General features: G+C 40.1%; 1 protein-coding gene and 1 non-coding gene across 8 annotated transcripts in view; one reads left to right on the top strand and one right to left on the bottom strand.

Moving 5' to 3' along the window:
* elf1 (E74-like ETS transcription factor 1) overlaps window positions 1–20920 on the bottom strand; it is a 269537-nt gene that overhangs the window by 68623 nt on the left and 179994 nt on the right. The window contains exon 1 of one of the 7 annotated variants that reach the window (XM_072594690.1): window positions 11209–11223. The exons of the other annotated variants lie outside the window; for them this stretch is intronic. The gene's annotated coding sequence lies outside the window, so the exon portion shown is untranslated. Of the gene's footprint in view, window positions 1–11208; window positions 11224–20920 lie in introns of those variants that run through there. 7 annotated transcript variants of the gene reach the window in all.
* Window positions 6640–6710, top strand: trnag-ccc (transfer RNA glycine (anticodon CCC)). Its single transcript has one exon. It is a non-coding gene; the product is annotated as a tRNA-Gly (tRNA).

A 20920-nucleotide genomic window follows, 5' to 3' on the forward strand; every position in this document is an offset into this window, starting at 1 on the left:
TCTCTATGCTGTTGACAGAAGATGGATAGCTCCCACTCCCATCAGTATCAACCTGCCTCCAGGCCAATAAGGTCATTTAAAGATTGTGTCACACGTGTGATGCAACTTGAGGGTCGGGCGAGGACTTCAAATTCATCAGAGTATCAGACTCTCACCCTTGCAATGAAAATCTACCCCAAGTACTCTGCAGGTTACTATCAGGTGAGACCAGCAAATATCAGCAATGACTCATTTGGTGGTACTCTTGACTCTGAATCAAAAGATTCTCTGGAGAGATTCGGTGGAGCGAAGAACATGATCTAAGCTAATATGACAGCCAATCTGGTAAGGCTACAATGGTTCTAAAACTTTTATTGAAAACCCCAAGGTTGTGAAAGCACAATGTTCTCTTTTGATGTAACCTGGATTATGGGACAAAAATCCACATTGAAAACAGTATTTTACTGAGTGAACATCCACCGGCAATGCAGCTAACTCACCTATTACCCCCAACTCCCTTGGGAAGAGCAAGCTGCAAATCAGCCTTTTGACCATTCAGTTTTTACAGTTGTGAGATCAAATGACTAACATCTTGCCCTTCAAGCACATTGGAAAGGTTACCTGCTGTTGGAAACCCCTTATCACTGAAGGGTGGGCCAACAGATTACCAATTCTTACTCGTTCTAGAAATGTCTGAACGTGTTCAAGATCAGGAAGCCATTTATTTGCTAACTCATTTCCAATATATGTTGAAATAGTGACAATTTCAATGGTGGTTCAGTGGTTAGCATTGCTGCCTCACAGTGCCAAGGACCTGGGTTCAATTCCAGCCTCGGACAACTGCCTGTGTGGATTTTGCACGTATTCCCCATGTCTGCATGGATTTCCTTTGGGTGCTCTGGTCTCCTCCCACAATCCAAAGATGTACAGGTTAGATGAATTGGCTATATTAATTTGTCCATCGTGTCCGGAGATGTGTTGGCTCGGTAAATTAGTCAGGGGGAATGGGTGTGGGTGGGTTACTCTTCGGAGGGTCAGTGTGGATTTGTTGGGTTGAAAGGCCTGTTTCTACACTGTAAGGATTCTATGAATTCATTTCTTCAAAGTTAGTTATTTTGTTTGGTTACTATGGTCTCAAAGCACTTAAGTCAACATTCTCAGATGAGCTGAACATTTTTTTTGCAGTTCAAGAAAGGAATTCACCTAGCAACATTAAAAAAAACCTAGAATTCAACTGGGTTCTGCTACTTTAAACATTTTGCATAACAATGACTTACAAGCATCCAGAACAGATTTAAAAAGAAACACAAAAATATTGTTTTGCTATCCTTGCTTCTATAATTGAAGGGGAAACTTTGAGGCAGTGCTTTTATTTACAGTTCTTGCTTAAGCTTCAGTTCCAAAGATGGATGGCAGTCATTACTGTTGTCATCACTGAACCAGCTCAAGCAATTGTTGTGGAGCTTTTTTTCTGCTCTGAATTCTAGGAATTGTTCAAAGCCAAGGAACGATATAGGGATGATTATAGAGTTATAAATCTGCTGGAAAGGACTGAAGTAGGCTATGAATAGAGGAGAAGCAAATGTGGAATTAATTACATGTAAAAGTAAAATACTAAAAAGTCTAGATCGTGATATTTCTTAAGGGCTCTGGGGGACACCATGTGTACTTAAGCTAAAGAAAGGATCAATGCTAGTTAAGACGCGGAAAAGAACTGACTAATTTGAAGCACATTGATCACGATGACATTTCATAAGACATATATTGTTCATCTGACATCCATGGTTCTCTGATGAAGGGCTGACAAGAAATGTGTTAAAACAATCTGTAAAACCCCTGCTCGCCCTGCTTAATTGTGTCTTGCCTTCCCAATCTAAGCATGAGAGCAGACAATATAACAAATATTTTAAGTGTTTGTTTTGTCGAGAAATTATTAAAATACTGTAGGTAGTCTTCATCAATGCCTGACTGGCATCACTACATACCACAAGGAGTTTAACAAAGAACTTAATGATCTTCGGTATTCCAATTTTATCAGGATTAATTCAAATTTCTGCACAGTATAATTGCTATATTTTTAGTGGGGGACAAATTTCAAGATCGAACCATTATTATTCCATTCTAATTCCTCACTCAAACTAATGAACTGGACAGAAGTACTTACTTAAGCTGACCCCAACCATTTTACTAACAAAAGTGAAACATCTCCTTAGCTCCAAGACTGCCTTCTATTAGAAAAACAGATTTGATTTTTTCTTTCAATCTCAATATCAAAATTGCTCTTCAACTCTGATCACCTTCAGTTCCTTTAGAAAGTTGGAAGAAATACAAGAATCAAGTACCTATAAATTCACTTATCACTACAAGATAAAATACATCTAGCAGAGCAAGTCATAAAGCATGAATAAAATGTTTGGTACAGTGGTAGTGTCCTTATTTCAGAGCCAGGGGTCCTGGGTTCAAGTCCCACCGGCTCCAAAGAGGTGTAATAACAGGTTGCTTCAAAAATATCTACAAATTGCTCCAAGTCAATGACTGGTAAGAAGCAGGTTTACCAGGAAGGTGCGTCAACCTTTTAGTTTCTGAAGTTCTTCAGCTCTAACATTACTCATATGTGCAAGCTCTGGCTGCAGTTCAATTTGCATCTGCTTTTAAGTGAGGAAAATCAAATCCAGATAGAAAGAGGAGCAAATTCATCACAATGAAAAGTAATGAGAAGCACTAAAATAGCAACTGGCATTTATAGTGTCTTGAACATTGCAATACAGGTTGTTCTGCTATAACTCAACAATTGTGTTCCTCTACAACTTCACGCTATGGCAAACCACTGTGGAAAATCGCTCATAGAAAATCATGCTGTAGAAGATTGTTAATAGAAAATCACTACACCCGTTCAATAGAAAGTTTGCAATATCCAATCAATGTCCACAATTCGCCAAATGTGCTGCAGCAAATTTGCACTGACAAAACGCACATTATAGCTGAAGGACCTGTATAACCCAAGTCTTCACAGAAATGTCATCCAAGTTTGATACAAGTCACATAAGGAGGTAGCATTTAAAAGAGGCAACCAAACATTTGTTAAAATGAGGCAGGTTTTAAAAGAGATAGCAGGGCAGAGAAATGCGGAGAGGGGATTTCAGGACAAAAATGGAGACAGCGCTGGAGGAACACAACAGATCTGGTGCTCTGTTTTTGTTTCAGATTTCCAACATCCGTAATTCTGCATGTTTATTCCAGAGTTTAGGGCCTAAGCAACTGAAAGCAAGACCACCAACGATGAAATTATTAAAACAGGTGAGATACAAGAAGTTCAAAGTGGAGGACTAGAGGAGAGTTTAGAGTTACAAGAGAACCCAGAAGTAGAAGATGCTGCTGTTGCTGTGATTGAGGTGGTATCTGTGAAGCGTTAACTGGACAGGGTGACAACTACATTATCACAAGAACTTATTGTTGCACTGTTATACTGCTAAGATCTCATCAGGACAGTAATGCTAAATTAAGGAGACACATAAATCCATGTACCAGGGTTCCTGAAATAGATACAGATTTGATCAGCAATGTGCAGATTGACAACAAAAAATGGTGATTCCACTTCAAGAACACAGAACGAACAAGCCTACACACACACACACACCCACCCACTACAGTACTCAACATCAAACATGAGCAATTGCTGCTGATTACACAACATGAACAATGTCCAAATTGTTTATGTTACCAGAAAGGGTCACCATAGAGGACCACAAATTCAATATCTGACATGATTGGGTGAATTCATGCTTTTGCCCCAATTTAATTCACTGCCTTGTACTGTGTTAACTCTGCCACTATTAGTATCTGACCTGCAACCAATGGTATCATACCCACAGGTGATCCACTTCCAAATATCTTCTTCAGACACAAATTTTGAAAGCAGAAAATCAATAATCCAATTGTACCACTGGGTATTTCCCAAAGGCTAAATGGACATGAAATGAAAGTTTGACATGCTCACCATTACAGTTTACTGATATCCCAGTGGCCTTAATACTCTGAAGCTTATAGTTGCTTCCAACCCCATTTGTTATCTGAATCACACCATAAAACTCTCTTTACGTCCTTCACAATGTTTCCCACGGACATGGCATTCTCCTCTTGTGGTCATTAAAGTTTGAGCATCCTGTGTTACCATTGAGCCAGATATGGGTGATGTGTACGAATGGCTGGTTACAGGATCAGTGCTTTGAAAGCAGTAGGATTAATATCAGCATGGGAATACAAGTTGTTTTTATTTTGAGCTGACCACATAAAATGCAGCAATATGTGATAAAACTGAGCAGTTCTTTAAAAGAAACGAGTTCAGCTCTGTTGTTTCCTTCTGCTTTTAGAACTTTGCCCTGCTCCTAGAGAACTTGACTTAATAGGCTATAGGTTTTATTTTCCCATGGATATTTTCTTTTGAAGAGAGTTATATATTATGGCATAGGCCCCTATATAAATATTCACCTTGTGATAAGCGCCTTACCTGGATGTTGATATGAAACAATTACAGGTTTCTGGGAAACACTCAATTCCTGTCAGCAACAAACAGGCTGTCTCAGCTAAGAACTGCTAGGGTTAAATAGCCCTCTTTTGACTTCACAGGAGGAGTTCGCACTCAACTGTGACATCAAAAGGCCTGGAATTACTGAACAGTGCTCTTCAAATCAAGGAGAAGCCAAGAAGTGTTTTTTTAAAAAAATGCCCGGGGAGAAAGAAGGATAAACAAATCATCCGGGGAAAGCAGTAAAAAAAGCCGAAAGAAAAAAGCAGTTCACAAATAAGTACAGAAAAGGGCAAGTGGAGGACGGGGGGGGGGGGGGGGGGGGGGGCAGTGCTGCAGAAACTGCTGCGGGTTCGTGACAGAGGTGTGTGCGGGTAAAAGGCATCAGAGGTGAACTCACAGGTTAGGAATGGCACACCTTGATTCAGCGGAGGCATGGTGAAGGCTGAATTTCAGGTTTGGCAACATGGTTTACGTGAACGTGGAATCGGACAAAACAAGCCCCGGCACTAAGAACAAAATCAAGAAACTGCACCTTTGAGAACTTTCATCCTCAACAAACCTCGGCTCAAAAGTGTCATTCCTGAAAAAGAGATTAATGATGTACGTCAGGAGGTTGATCAGATGTTATTGCCCAAGAGTGAATTCCACATTGTTGGGTGGGGAAGCTCAACAAGTCAGAAACTGCACTCTTCTCCCCTCACACAGCCTATTGTCAACTGGAGACTGTATTACTTCTCGTGTAAGTAGGCACCAGAGCCACTACTTTTAGAGAAAGCTGCCTTTAAAGCAGGAACTTTCATCATTTAACATCCTCTCGTTACCTTGCCAAGAATAATGGAGCATTACGTGCCATTCCAAATTGTTCAATTATATGCACTGTCCACTTTTCAGTCACAATAACATCTGGCCATTTCATCAGACCCCATTCCACTATACACTGATCCATAGCTACAAAACTGACTTTGTGCCTGAACTCTGATAGTCACAGATTGACGGACACTTCATGGCACTACATGGTCCACTGGGCTTGCAGTGGTTCTTCAAAGGAGCCGGATTTGATGATTTTTCTGATCTCCTGATTTTTCCTCACACCCCTGTACAGTGAATGATTATTTAAAGAGACACACAAGGTTCCTTGAATCCTCAACTGAACATTTCTCCATCACACTTCTGGGGAGGACCTTTCAGATCCAAGCCACTCATTGTGTGAAGAAGTTCTCTCTCATCATTTGGTTCTTTTGTGAATCACTTTAATTCTATTCGTCCCTGTTTTTGATTCCCTTCACTAGTGTGAACATTTTCTCCTTATCTATTTTATTCAGCCTTCTCATGATTTTGAAAAATGTTCTAACAGACCTCCTCTTAGCCTTCTCTTCAAGAAAAAAATGGTCCCAACCATGCCAATCTATGCCGGTAACTGAAGGTTTCTCAGCCCTGTAAATCTCTTCTAAACTCCATTACATTCATATCCTTTTTAGAGTGTGGCACCTACAATTGTACACAACACTCCAAAGAGGAGGTCTAGCACATCTTATTCAAGTTCATCATCAACCCCTTCCTCTTAATAATCTACATCCCTATTACTAAATCCCAGGATAAGGTATACTTTCTCATTCATCCTCTTGCTGCCAACTTCAGTAATGTGTACACATGTACACCCAGATAGCTCTGCATCCCCCTTTAGAATTCTATGCCTTCTTTTTTATTGTCTGTCCACATTTTTCCTATCAAAATACCTCAATACACACATCTCTGCATGCAACTTCATCTGCCTTCTATCCACTCATTCCACCAACATTTTTGTTGTTCGACCACCATCCTTCTCACCGTTTACAATGCCTCCAAGTTTCATATCATCCACAAACTGTGACACCATCCCTTACACACCAAAGGTGTACTTCATTAATACATATCAGGAAAAGCAAGTGTCCCAAAACCGAACACTAACTACGCTACAAATGTAGTCTAAAAAAAGATCCTGTCTATTCTGTTTCGTATCATTCAGCTAATTTTGTAACCATATTCCTATTGTCCCTTTTACTCCATAAGCTGTCACAGAATCATTGAATCATACAGCACAGAAGAGGACCTTCTGTTGTGTGGCACTGTATTAAACACCTTCTGTATGTACTGCGCCGCTGGTGTAGTGGTATCATGCAAGATTCCCATTCTTGTGACCCGGGTTCGATTCCCGGGCGGCGCACTGACTGTTTATGGGCGGCACGGTGGCACAGTGGTTAGCACTGCTGCCTCGCAGCGCCAGAGACCCGGGTTCAATTCCCGCCTCAGGCGACTGACTGTGTGGAGTTTGCACATTCTCCCAGTGTCTGCGTGGGTTTCCTCCGGGTGCTCCGGTTTCCTCCCACAGTCCAAAGATGTGCAAGTCAGGTGAATTGGCCATGCTAAATTGCCCATAGTGTTAGGTAAGGGGTAGATGTAGATAAAGATGTAGGGGTATGGGTGGGTTACGCTTCGGCGGGGCGGTGTGGACTTGTTGGGCCGAAGGGCCTGTTTCCACACTGTAAGTAATCTAATCTAATCTAAAATTCATGTACACCACATCAACAACGTTGCCCTCATTGATCCCTTCTGTTAACTCTTTCAAAGGCTTCATGAGCTAAACATGACTGCTCCTTTATAACTCCATGCTGGATTCCTGATCAACTCACCTTTTTCCATGTGACTACTAATCCTGTGTGAATCACTTTCTCTAGAAGATTCCCATGAAGTTGAATTGACTGATCTGTAAATTGCTAGGCTTATCCTTACAGCCTTTTTTGAACAAGTGTGTGATGTTTGCAACTCTCCAGTCTTCTAGCACCTCCTCTAAGTATAGGGAAGACTGAAAGATTACGGTCAGTGCAATATCACTCTTGGACTGCCTACTTGATAAGCAAGCAACTTGCCTCTAATCTTACTGGCCTCTAAAGCGAGCCAAGATAGCTGGCTCCTTCCATTTTGACTAGTTTTGCCATTCTTATTTGCGACAGTTCATATTTTTGTAGATCAGTAGCAAGAATCTGCCCCACAAGTAGACTGGTTTGTCTACATAAACAAAACACAATTGTATATCATTCTTTGCATCAGCTGTCCTTGGTCTACAACAAAAAGAAATTGCCAATAGTTAGTTCTGTGCACTGTTTAGCTGTGTAGTGACTGCAGTGTACACACAGACACACACGAGGCTTTTTTCTGTGAAGGTGCTGCACATATGATAACTAACACAGCTGTATCCACAAGTGTTGAAATTCTTTGTCTAAATAATGTCTTTGACTATTCGTGAAGAACAGGGCTTGGATTTTCTATAATGTCAACTTGACTTTTGCATTGGCAATGTATCAATTCACCAGACTTAACACATGTATCCATTTACAACTGATTATTGTTCCCTGCAAAAACGCAGAGAGGTGCAAACACTGAAGGGAGTGGGGGTCATGCAGTAAAGAGTGCTTTTTAAATTTTTTTTAAAAACATATACAAATGTGCATTGCTGTCTACAAAGAGATAGAGCTTTTAATCTTACTTTCAAGAGCTGAGCATACAAAAAAACAATTTCTTTACATCGCTGACGTAAACAAAGAGCACTCTGATCTCCTTTGTAGGGATGGATTCTTCAATGAGGGCTGGATATTCAAATCCACTTTCCTACCCTTTCCTGAACGTTCTGTTCCTTCTTTGACAATTTACCCAGTTCCCATTTAAAATTGTTATATTCCCAGCCTCAAAAGCTAATCATGATCAGATACTTCAGATTAACGATCTAGATGAAGGAACTGAGGGGACTCTGGCTAAGTTTGCAGATGGTACAAAGGTAGGTAGAGGGACAGGTAGCATTGATCAGGTGGGGAGGCTGCAGAAGGTTTTGGATAGGTTAGGAGAATGGGCAAAGAAGTGGCAGATGGAGTACAATGGGGAAAAGTGTGAGGTCATGCACTTTGGTAGGAAGAATAGAAGCATGGACAATTTTCTACATGGGGACAAAATTCAGAAATCTGAAGTGCAAAGAGACTTGGGAGTTTTAGTCCAGGATTCTCTCAAGGTAAACTTGCAGATCAAATCAGTAATGAGGAAGGCAAATGCAATGATGGTATTTATTTATAAGAGGACTCGAATATAAAAGCAAGGATCTACTTCTGAGGCTCTTTAAAGCTCTGATCAGACCACATTTGGAGTATTGTGAGTAGTTTGGGTCTCATATCTCTGGAACAATGTACTGGCCCTGGAGTGTGTTCAGAGGAGGTTCATGTGAATGGTCACAAGAAAGAAAAGCTTAACATATGAGGGACGTTTGAGGATTCTGGCACTATATTCAATAGAGTTCAGAAGGATGGGGGGGGGGGTGGAATCTAATTGAAACTTACAGAATACTGAATGGCCTGGACAGAGTAGATGTTGGGAAGATGTTTCCATTGGTAGGAGAGACTAGGACTTGACAGTACAGCCTTAGAATAAAGGAAGGCCTTTTAGAACAGTGATAAGGAGAAACATCTTCAGCCAGAGAGTGGTGAATCTATGAAATGCATATCCACAGAAGGTTGTGTCAGCCAGATCATTGAGTATGTTTACGACTGAGGTAGATAGGTTCTTGAGTATCAAGAAAATCAAGGATTATGGGGAGAAAGCAAGAGAATGGGGTTGAGAAACTTATCAGCCACGATTGAATGGCGGAGCAGACTCGATGGGCTCAATGGCCTAACTTCTGCTCCTATGTCTTATGGTCTTATTCCAACTGCCTCCTACATGGTAAAAGGGATCCTTCAACTTTCCCCTCCATTCTTCCAATAATGATTGTGATTTACTAATAACAGGAAACAATCTTTCATTATTTATTACCTGAAAACCTTTTCATAATTCTGAAAATGATTAAGAATCGCCCTTAAATTTCTCTGTTCAAATTGTGAATATTTCACACTTCATTTCTACTGCATTTCACTGGCTTCGTAGATGTTCTCGTCTTTTGATGTTCTTTTCACGATGAGTCTAGAATTACATGTAACATCCCAATTCTGACAATTCCAACAATACCTGAAAGTTGAAAATGCTGAAACTTTTGTTTTTTGAACCAACGCTTGATCCTTGCTATGTGGTTTATTTCAATCCAGTCGAAACATTTCTAAAGGATACTGCTTAGACCATGTAAATATTACTCACTTCACTCACACACAATGATCATTGAGAATATCTCAGGCTTCCAGAAATTGCTGGCACAATTGCAACATTTAAGAGACATTTGGATGGTATATGAATATGGGTATATGGAGGGATATGGGCTGGGTGCTGGCAGGTGGGACTAGATTGGGTTGGGATATCTGGTGGGCGTGGATGGGTTGGACTGAAGGGTCTGTTTCCATGCTGTACATCTCTATGACTCTAAGACTTCAGTTCGGCTTAATGTGATACATTCGCCTAATGTTTGAATTGAGCTATCCTCGGTCCCTGACCTTTTTTTATTGCAAAGATACACTTAATTTATAAAGCTTTCTCTACAAATACATACAAAAGGTCCTAAAACAATTCTATTCAGTTTTTGCAGAGAAAATTTTAAAAATCATATGGCAATTTGATATTCCTCAATGCTTCACTGCATTTGTAAAAGCAAAGGTATTTTCTACTTATACAGGCTCTATTTACATTCATTTTGATGCAACAATGTAATCAGAGAACTCATGGATCCTCTTTATATTATGGTAGAAAAACCTTAGACATTGCACTTTCCCCATCGCGCCTTGGCAACAGTGGCCCCAAAGCTCCACCATGTCCCTCAGCACGTAGTCCTGGACCTTGAAATGTGCCAGTCTACAATACTTGGTCAAAGTCAATTCTTTGCTCTGGAAGACCAACAAGTTTTGGGTATACCAAAGAACGTCTTTCACCAAGTTGATAGTCCTCCAGGCACAGTTGATGTTAGTCTCGGTCTGTATCCTGGGAGCAGCACATAGAGCATAGAGCCTTGCATCATAGAGCTGATCATCGCAAAGCTTGACAAAAGTCATGATAAAAAATACAAAGCAGGTAGAGCTATGTCATTCACATCTGGAATGTACCACCACATACCGTGATCATCAATTGCCTGAAGAATCAGGATGACTACATGACAGAATAATTAATTAATTGATTAAAATTTTTTTTAAAATGTGGATACTGGAACTTTTAAATAAACACAGTGCTGCAAAAACTTATTAGGGCCAGCAGCATCTTTGGCAAGAAAAACTGATTTGTCTAGGTCATGTTCAATTGTACATGAAAATAATGATAACTTGGTCATCTGATAGACACTTGGGTTTGCATCCTTATAAATTTATTGTGAATAAGGAATTTTAAAAACTTGACTTGAATTTATAGATTGACAATTAACCAATGACTACTTTTGGACACAATTACACGAGTGTAGTCGTAATTTGAAATGGATCCTTTAAATTTGTGTTAGGTTTTAAATCTATCTGATAAAGGGCAAAAAGATGCGGCCATCAATAATAACTATTACGATTCACCAACCACAATTGATAATTTAAAAACAAACATTCTACAATAAAGGTCGCATAACAGTCAATCTGAAAATGAACTTCCTGAAAGTGCTGGCATCTACCTCAGGTAAATAGTTAAATGAGGCAATCTATCATGATGTCCAAGATATAAATCACTATTATCTACCAATTATGGAGGCCTCAGCCACATTTGTTCTAATTAAGTAACCATTTTACCTCTCTCTTTTCTCTCTTGTTCAAGGGCAGCACAGACCAATGCAGAAAGTATTTCTCCACTTTGCCGCCTCACATCAGAGCCAATTCAGGTCTGATGGAACCAGACTGTCCAGTTTACACACCAATCAGAACTTTCTCTAGGCTGTGTGCTGACTTGTCAGAGAGAGATCAGATTACAACTCATAGGCAGTTCTTTAAGTACCTGCGTATACGATTAAACACAACTTTGCCATTCAGATAGTCACAATAAATCTTCATAATTTCGAGCTGAACAATGCATCTGTGTCTCCAGGGTGAAATGCAATACCTGCAAACCAGTTCAATCTGTGCTTGTAATGCAGCAAATTCAGCTGTAGAGTCCAAACTATTACACAGTACAAATAATTAAACATAAATGTCACGGCTCACCGGGATAGTGCACTGGCAATCAACCCTGCTATTCCCAGAGTCATCGTAAAAGTTAATGATTTTGAAAAGTATGCAAAATTCCCCAATTTATTTGGCTTTTAGACCCAGCTTGACAGAAAGCACAGTCCAAGTTGCTTTACTTAACAAGAATTACTATTTATCACAAATAAATCGACTGTAGCTACAGGTGAACAATTATGAACCAGTGGCACAAGTTCACTATTTTAAACTCTAACCTGTGTATAAAATCCCTCTTAATAGACATACTGACACATAAAAATAACATGGATATCATAGGTGAAGGGAAAGATGAGAAAACAGTTCAGCATTCTCAGGGTTTGCTGTGATTATTCTTGTGCCGACCAGAATGTTGCTTCCCAGTCTTTTTTTCTCCAGTTGCATACACTTATTTTCAGGAGGCACAGGGTGAATGTTTCATACTTACAAACGTCCCAGTTGTTAATCAAAAGCTACAGCTTACAGCAATTTACAAAGAAGGAAAAGTAAATAGGTTTCCTTCAGGCTTAAAGTGTTTTTACTGCAGAGAACAGAGACTGCTTCCCTGCTGCCTGAGATCTATGGCTTGTTCAGTGACCTGGGAGCCAATCACAAATATGTTGCCATGCAGAAGGTCTCAGTCATTGATAACTGGCCACTAACACATAGAGCAAACAGCTACTTGTTGCCAGGTGAATCTCCATTTGCATCGCCATTAGCTCCAGCTCACCTGCAAATCAACCATTATGCTTGAACCAGCAGTTGTAAAATTATCACTTAGAATGAGTGTTAGTTACTTAATTTCAAGAAGGCCCTCATCAATCCTTGGTCTTTAAAACTAAGTGTCACAAATAGTCCGTGAGTGCCATATGTATATTGATCCAAATCTTTATAGAGGCAGCCCTGCTGTCAGGACAATATCATCCACTGAGAGACACTAGATTCCTGAAGCAATGTTCAGATCAGAACTTGGTCACAGGAAATTTCCATTAGAACAGCAGAAAAGGGTTAGTGATTTTCTTCAAAGCATCCGTGAGGTGGTCAAACCGCCCCGCCATTGTGAGGGAGTCCCTACATTGTGCCCAGCCAAAATATGGAAGGCTTGTGCAGGAAAGCACAAAACATCTTGTGTGACATCATGGGGAACTGGCAGGGGTGAAGTAGAGACTTCGGAAAGAGTGGGCAAATTTCAAAACAATCTACCGAAAACTCCAAGCCTTCCCTGCTTTTGGCAAGATCTGCAGATTATGCATTGAACTTCTCAGAATCTATCAAACCAGAATCATTCTCAGTCTCAAGGGAATGCTGGAGAGTGAAGATGAAGTTAATGTCCAGTATTAAGATGCGAATCTGATACTCCATATCCCATGAGAATCATAGAATCCCTACAGTGTGAAAACAGGCCTGTCGGCCCAACAAGTTCACATCAACCCTCTGAACAGTACCCCAACCAAACCCATTCCTCTTCAGTTACCCCTGACTAATGCACCTAACCTGCACATTCCCAAACACTATGGGCAATTTGACATGGCCAATTCACCTAACCTGCACATCTTTGGACTGTGGGAGGAAACCAGAGCACCCAGAGGAAACACACACAGACAAGTGAAGACCATGCAAACTCCACACAGAGTCACCTGAGGCTGGAGCCAAACCCGGTTCCCTGGCGCTGTAAGGCAGCAGTGCTTCAGGGAGGCCTTCGGAGAGTCAGTATGGACTTGTTGAACCAAATGGCCTGTTTCCACACTGTAGGGATTCTATTCTATTCTATAATATGAGAAACCTATTAATGAAAACAGTCAGTTTCAGAAAGTACACTCTCAAAAATCATTCTATTGTTCCTAATTCAAAAAGAAAATCAAGAAATCATAAGTCCTCATTATATTGTTAACCCATCAACAAGTTTGCTTTAAGTGAACGAAGAGATTACAGCTGACCTTTGGACTTAAGATCAGAGCACTGTGATGCTAATTGATTTATGGAGAAAGGAGGCACTATTCATGAATGACAACTGAAAAAAAAACGCAGGAGGCAAAGGCATATCAAAGTTACTCATTTGATGATTCAAACTTTCATTCTGTTCCAAGATGACCTAAACTTAAATGATTTCGCACAAAGAGAATTTTATGACAGAGAGGGACAAAGGGCAGAATCATTGTTTGAGACTAATAGTGGCAATGGGAAGTTCTTCCACTTCGGGGCGTTGGGTTTTCTTGTGCAATTAGGTCCTCAGCTTATTGAATACTCATGTGCGTATGAAATACCAATGCTTACAAGCATGCAAGTGGGGAGTCTGTCCTCCAATGAGAATTTTTGGGTTTCAACTTCTGTTCACCATATTTAAAAGGCACCCATGATGCATCACTCAACTTCTGCTCATCACCCACACCCACCTCTCGGGACATCAGATACACGGCAAAGAGCCTTTGGAGGTTTTCCTGAATACTATCTGGGAGAGAAAAGAAGCATTTATCCTTGGGGTTGTGATAAGAGGCCATCCTAAATAACAAATTACAGCCAGGACATTGGTGTCAGCCATTTCAGCACCCATGGACAGCTCAAGAGAAAGCAGCTTCGACATCGCAAAAGCATGAACGATCTGCAGTACTCCATCAGGGTTGGTACCACTGTCTATTGAATGCTTCTTGCCTCTGTCAATGTGACTTTGCACTCTTAAGGTTGGCATTGCGCAGGACTATCAAACACTGCCTAACAAGATTGTGCTGGTGAATACAATTCCACCAAGCTAGGATGCTAATGGGTACTCTCAGCTTGCAAATTAATGTAAAGAGGTTCTTGACCACCAAGATTGGAAGAGCTGATCCACCTCAACAGGTTCTAAGGGTTCCAAATCTCTATCCTGTCACCAGGAAACTGAATCGTTGCTTTCCACTCATTGAACTCCCTTGGCTGCCCTTCTGAAAGCTTTGGGTAGGCCCTGAAAATTCTGGCTGTAATTTGTTTCTTTTCAAAGCTGCTGCTACAAGTATTTAGCCCAATGAAAGAACATTTCTAGTCTTCTGATGTGAGAGATTGAATTCATTTAAGTTTTGACAAAGCTACAGGGATGTGCAGAGGCACAGGAAGACTGCATTCTCTTCAAGACATAGCAATGCATCCATAACCATCAGGCACATGACCCTGAATTATTTCCTTCAATTTTGGCTGAGTGGCATCACACTGTTCCCCTGGTCAGAAGGTCATAGATTTAAGTTCCATTCCAAAAGCAGACACTTGCACACTGTACTAAAGAACTATTGCACTGCAGGGTGTCACATTTTTCAAACAAAGCAAAACTACTCAGCGAAGCTAACAAGCGTTCTTGCAGCATCCAAAACACCATTTAGATAGAGGTGGGACACACCACCAGCACTTCACTAGAAGCTGTCACTGATGTTACCTAGTATGGTGATGAAACATCTGAAAACAAACCACCCAGTTCAGCCAACTAACTTACATACTTATCAGCTAACAATTTATCTCATTGCTGCTTGTAGGACATTGCTTCATTTGTAAGCACTTACACTGCACAAATTAGCATTGGCCTTTTTGTAAAACAGTCCTGCGCCTCAAAAGGTAATTTGACTCGTGTTAAAGCAATTTAAGTTGGCAACTGTGGCTCAGTTCTCACTCCTGAAACAGATGTTTGTGGGTTCAGGTCTCTTGAAACCAAATGTCTAGCCAGATACTCAGGTGCAGCAACGTAATTCTGCAGTGCTTCAGACAAGATGCTGCAATGAGACTCTGATCTCTCACATGGGTATAAAGGTTCATATGGAAATTTAAGAGCAGGAGCAATCCCTGCTGCACTGATCAATAGTTTTTTTTTATTAGCCTTATTTGAAACAAATGATCTTATTCTGCACTAATTGCTATTTCTGGGAGCTGATCAGGGTGGGGGGAAGCAAATTAGCTGTTGTGTTTTCTGTGGTACGACGACGACTACATTTCAAAGTACCTAATTGATTGCAAAGTGTTTTGAGATATCCATAATCTTAAAAGGCACAATATCTTTGGAAGATCTTGAAATCATAAAAGATACTTCTGTTTTTATAAATGCAACTGCCTTTATTTGTAGGCTGAACAACATTATAAACAGAAAAAAAGTTCTTGAATCTCAGCAAACATAAATATTACATCTTTCTTTTGATTACAACAATCATAAATGCTGTAATTTGCCATTCATTAATCTTCAAGCTCCCTTCTCCAAAAAAGATAGTTTAGAGGGCTAAAGTACTGTTTCCATAGGTACCAAAGAATCCTCTAGGATCTCTCCCAAGTGGCTGTTTTATGTGTTAACCCTCTAGTCGGATTTGACTGAAAATTGTTTTCAACTTCTGCAATTTTCCTTAATAGCTTTGTTAAAGGCAATGTGTTTTAAACTGACTGTACCGCACCCAGCCTAATTTCCTGTGTGGATGACCAAATGTTTCTGTGGCAGATGGAGAATGTGAAGAACTACCAGTTCAGGAAGATGCACAATAAGTAGACTTCTAGGCCCAGAGCAAACAACAGTAAACACAACACCAATTTCTGATATTTTCCTATCGCATTATAATCACACGAGCATCGTGATTAAGTAGCCATTGTGTTGAGTTCCTACAAATAAGTGGCAGACTGGAAATCAGGAAACATTACTATGGCAATCTTCTGAACATACTAAAACACATTTTCCTCTTTAGGACTCAAGTATAAAACACAGACTGTGCAGTGTGCAACGATAACAAACAATAGAATTCTTCCCTCTTCACCCCATTTCTCAAACTAGCTGACCTTTCATCCACTAATGGACATTAATTTTCGGGAAGATTACTAGACATTGCTCCTTGCATCTGCCGAGATCATGCTACATCGATCAAATATATTGTCCATTGAGACCTGCCTGGGTCTAGTTCCACAGGCAGTTCTCCACAGCATGGCCTGGGGCCACTCTTCAATGTGCCTGTCTCAAGTGCAAGTGTATAGCATTGTTTCAGCAAAGTGGGCACCACAGCCAACTTCACTCTTATTCTCCACCACACATATTCCAAAATAAGTTGCCAACAGCAATCAGGAGCAGGAATGCATTCTGATAAATTTCACCTCTTTAGATCTTATCCCTCAACCACATCACACACAGAAAAAATAATTGATCATCACACAGGTCGTGGAATTTTACTGCGTCCAAATTGGTTACCAAATTATATTACACCAAAGGAATCCTTTCTTCAACATTATTTCTATGAAACACCTTGGTATGTCATGAGATGGGCTACATAAATACTGACCTTTCTTTATCATCAATAGTACAGCTGCAAGTCTTAGCTGAGAACAGTTAACTCAGCACAGATAGAGTCATAGAGATGCTCAAGACTTGATTTCGCCAGGTCTTTCTCAATTACTTATTGAGGGAATGAATTTTAGATATGTTTAAAGATATGGTTCATTATAAAATTACATGAACTGCTATTTGAATACAATCATTTGCCCAGTTGCTCTATCAAAACCCATTCACCGAGATATTTTTTAAAGCTACTCATTGGGTGCACATCACCTTCAAAAGGAAATACAGAAGTAAAAGTATGATCTGATTAGATAATTTCCACAAAAGTTGGACACATTGCTTCCAACCAGCAGATTGGTGCAAGGCTTTTGCTCAAGTGGATCTGAATGTAGCTAAACACCGAGAGAAGGCAATCTAGAACAAGAGGACAGCTTCACTTCATTCTGGCTACAGATTAACACACAAAAAAAAATGAGTAGAATTTAAAGGAGTTAAATTAAGAGGTGAAAGTGACTCTGCATTAAAGTGATGAATGTATAAATGGTCACAAATGAGACTGCAGGTTGGTATGTTACGTACAGACAGACTGAAGCATAATGTGGACTACAGCTTCTCCTCAAATTGTGGGAAATATGTTGATGTGACAATTGGAGCAGAGGCAGGGAGAATCCTGCAGGTCATTTCCACAGCAGACTAATGAGTCTCAAAAGAGTCGATGACCAAATAAATTGTACTTGGTATGAAAGGAACTAGCTTGATAGACTGAATGATCGTTTTTAAGTAAGTGACCAACATAACCCTCCAAATGGGTTAACTTTTATTTTGAAGATACCATTCTATAGGAACCAGCACTGCACCAAAAAGACCATTACTTATGTGATGTAGCAGGTTGGAAAATCATAGCAGATGACATCATGCGAAAAACACACATTTCCAGGTTTTTTTTTAAACAGGTACATGCACATGATACTGGCTGTCACTTCAAGATTTGGTTATCCCCACAGGCCTATATTCAGCTTTAGGTATTCAAACACTGTGAATGAAATGAATGACTTTTAAATTCAACTGAATAGACAAGTCGTTTTTGACAGAGAACTATATTTGTTCTGTCAATGCCAATTGTTTTGTCAATTTAAGTCGAAAGGATTTTACAGCTGGGTGACAGGAGATTTGAATGTGACACTGCCTCAGCAGACAATACTTCAGAACAAAAACAGAAATTACTGGAGAAACTCAGCTGGTTTGGCAGCATGTAAAGCAGAGTTAATGTTTCAAATCCAATGATCCTTCATCAGCACATTTTAAAAAAGGGTAATTGGACCCAAAAGGTTATCTCCACTTTCTCTCCATAGATGCTGCTAGACCTGCTGAGTTTCTTCAGCAATTTCTGTTTTAGTTTCAGATTGCCAGTACCCACAGCTTTTTTTATTTACCACTTCAAAAGGTTGCTACTGGAATGGAAGATGTCCTGTGCAGCTAAGTGTTTTGAAGAGAAGAAACTAGACTTGGTTGTGGAAAGTACATTTCGGACAAGGAACAATGTTAGGTCATTGAGTTGCTCTATCATTTAATAAGATCATGCCTGATTGGATTGTAATCTCAAATTCGCATTCTCACCTACCCCGATAACCTTTCACTCCCCTCCCTTCACAAGAAATGGCACTGTCTACATTAAAAATGTTCACTGACTCTGCTTCAACCACCCTTTCAGGAAGACACTTCAGAAGATTCACTATCTGAGGAAAAATTTCACCTGATTCCTATTTTAAGTGGATAATTGACTATTGAACAGTATCGTCCTGTTCTAGATTCTCCAATAACCCACATCCAACCTGTCATGACCACTCAAAATTTTATGTTTTCATCCTGTTGATTCTTATTCTTCTGCATTCCAGCAGATAAAGGCTTAGTGGCTCCAACTTTTCCACATAAGACACCCTACCCATCCCAGGTATTAGTCTGGTAAACTTTCCCTCAAGTTCTTCCAATGCATTTGCATCCTTCCTTAAATATGGTGATCAATAATGTAGACAGCACTTTATTTGTCATGTTCAATGCAGTCTTACTAATATCCTATATTAGTTAAGCATATGCCTCATTGAGACCCTTTGAATTTTTAACCAAAACAGAGTACACATCAGTGGGTGTGCTCCCAGCTTCACCATTCCTATTAGGACATTAAGGGGTTATGAGTAAGGGAAGTGGCAAGCTTACAGTTGAGAAATAATTTCAAGTGTTAATTCACATATTTCAAAGAGCCTCCATACAGCAGTAGAAAAAAAAAGATAGTCTGTCTGCGATGGTAATGATATTCTAGCGCAGATTGAAACAATATTATTCCAGGTTCCATTGTGATATTACTGCCATGCTGCTTAAACTGCAATGTACAAACAGGAGTGGGTGCAGAACATTCTCTGTTCTCAGGTCAGAGGCAGGACCACTCTGCCTAGGCTGAGGACTCTCAATTTCTGACCCTGGTGCCAAGTGTAAAAACAATTCAAACAAAGCGGGAGGCTACTACTGAAAGCAGCCAGCAGTCTGACTGTTCAGGAGCCTGGGCTGTAACTTTTAATCTGCGGAGGTGAATTGGTACACAGTGTGTGTTGAAATACACAAAAGTGCCTTAAAGAGAAATTACAGAAATTCTCCACAGAGCCACTCATAAATGTAACAGGGCAGGGGATCAGCGCGATGAGGAAATACTTATCAACCTAATCCTCTAGATAAGCAGTTAAATCATGTTTATTTACGGCTTTGATTTGAACCTCACTTCAGGATTTTATAGTGTCCTTTAAAAGGTGGCACACAAGACCTGAAAAATGTGTTTTCTTGATTTAAATGGATTTTCACTTTAGGCAATACATTCTTCAATACGTGATTGGACTTCATCTACTGCTTCATGCAAATGTGTTCCTGTTGACAAAGTCTAAAAACAATCCAAGCAGCACCTCTCTCTTTTAAGGCAACAACTTGGGACGAGAAGTAGCCAACACACCAAAGCAAGGGGGCAGAGAATAAACATGGCGAGGCAAAATACAACGGCAACATCAGTTTCTGAGAATGAACATGCTTTCTGCGCCCATCCCTTCAGCAAAGAAATGGTTTGTAGCAGAGGGCCAGAAGAAGAGGGAACAATATTTTCACCAACTGAGATTGTTTTATTGTTTACATTTTTAAAACAGAACTGGCATAGCACCACAGAAAGAGGCAGGGCGAGAGCTGGAATCAATCATCCTGAACAATGGCTGCTAGCTCCCTCCAATGGGTTTCTATCAAACTATTGTGCAAGCCATTTGAAGGAAATCATTGATACTCGAGACAGACATGTTAAGCAGTATGCCGGAAAGGAATCTGAGCCTGTACCTGGGGCGGAACAATCTTAGGCCAGAATTCACGAGATTCCTGTATGGAAGCCCAACTGGAATGCACTTAAGTCGAAAACATGATTGACTTAAGAGTTCTTCTGCCAATGTTCTATCTATCTCCAAGAAAGAAACACAAAGAGAGAGGGCCAGACATTAAACCAAGCCTGTTTCCACTCTCAGGACTCATTATTACAAACAAGATTGAGGGAGCTATCCACAGGGCTCTGGACAGACTTTCTCTCTCAAATCAAACTCATCTAAACAGATTACCTGCCTATATATCACATTAATATTTAGTCTCAATTTTGGACTTTCTTTTAATGATTCACAGGAGAATGGGTTGAATTTCTCCTCCAATGTCCTAACATTAAATTTTCTTACATCATCCCTCGACCACAAACCAACTCTCATTTCCTGAGTGAGGAAACAGTCAGGTCGTGTCAGCTGTGCAGTTGTTATAGAAATTCTGCAGATAGAGCATATGAGAGAGGAAGAATATGCAAGGACTTTCCATGATAAACACTTGCAATAGCTACAGTCTGAGAATCAGTTAAACTATGGAACAGAAGTCCTGCTTTGATTTCCTCTGCTCTGAAAATTGCTCAATTTAATCTGGAGCGGCAATTAGAGTACTCCTCAAAGTGACAGATTTAAGGATTGAGATTTTGTCAAATCTCTA

Source organism: Chiloscyllium punctatum, chromosome 25 (genome assembly GCF_047496795.1).
Source record: "Chiloscyllium punctatum isolate Juve2018m chromosome 25, sChiPun1.3, whole genome shotgun sequence".
NCBI classification, from domain to species: Eukaryota; Metazoa; Chordata; class Chondrichthyes; order Orectolobiformes; family Hemiscylliidae; genus Chiloscyllium; species Chiloscyllium punctatum.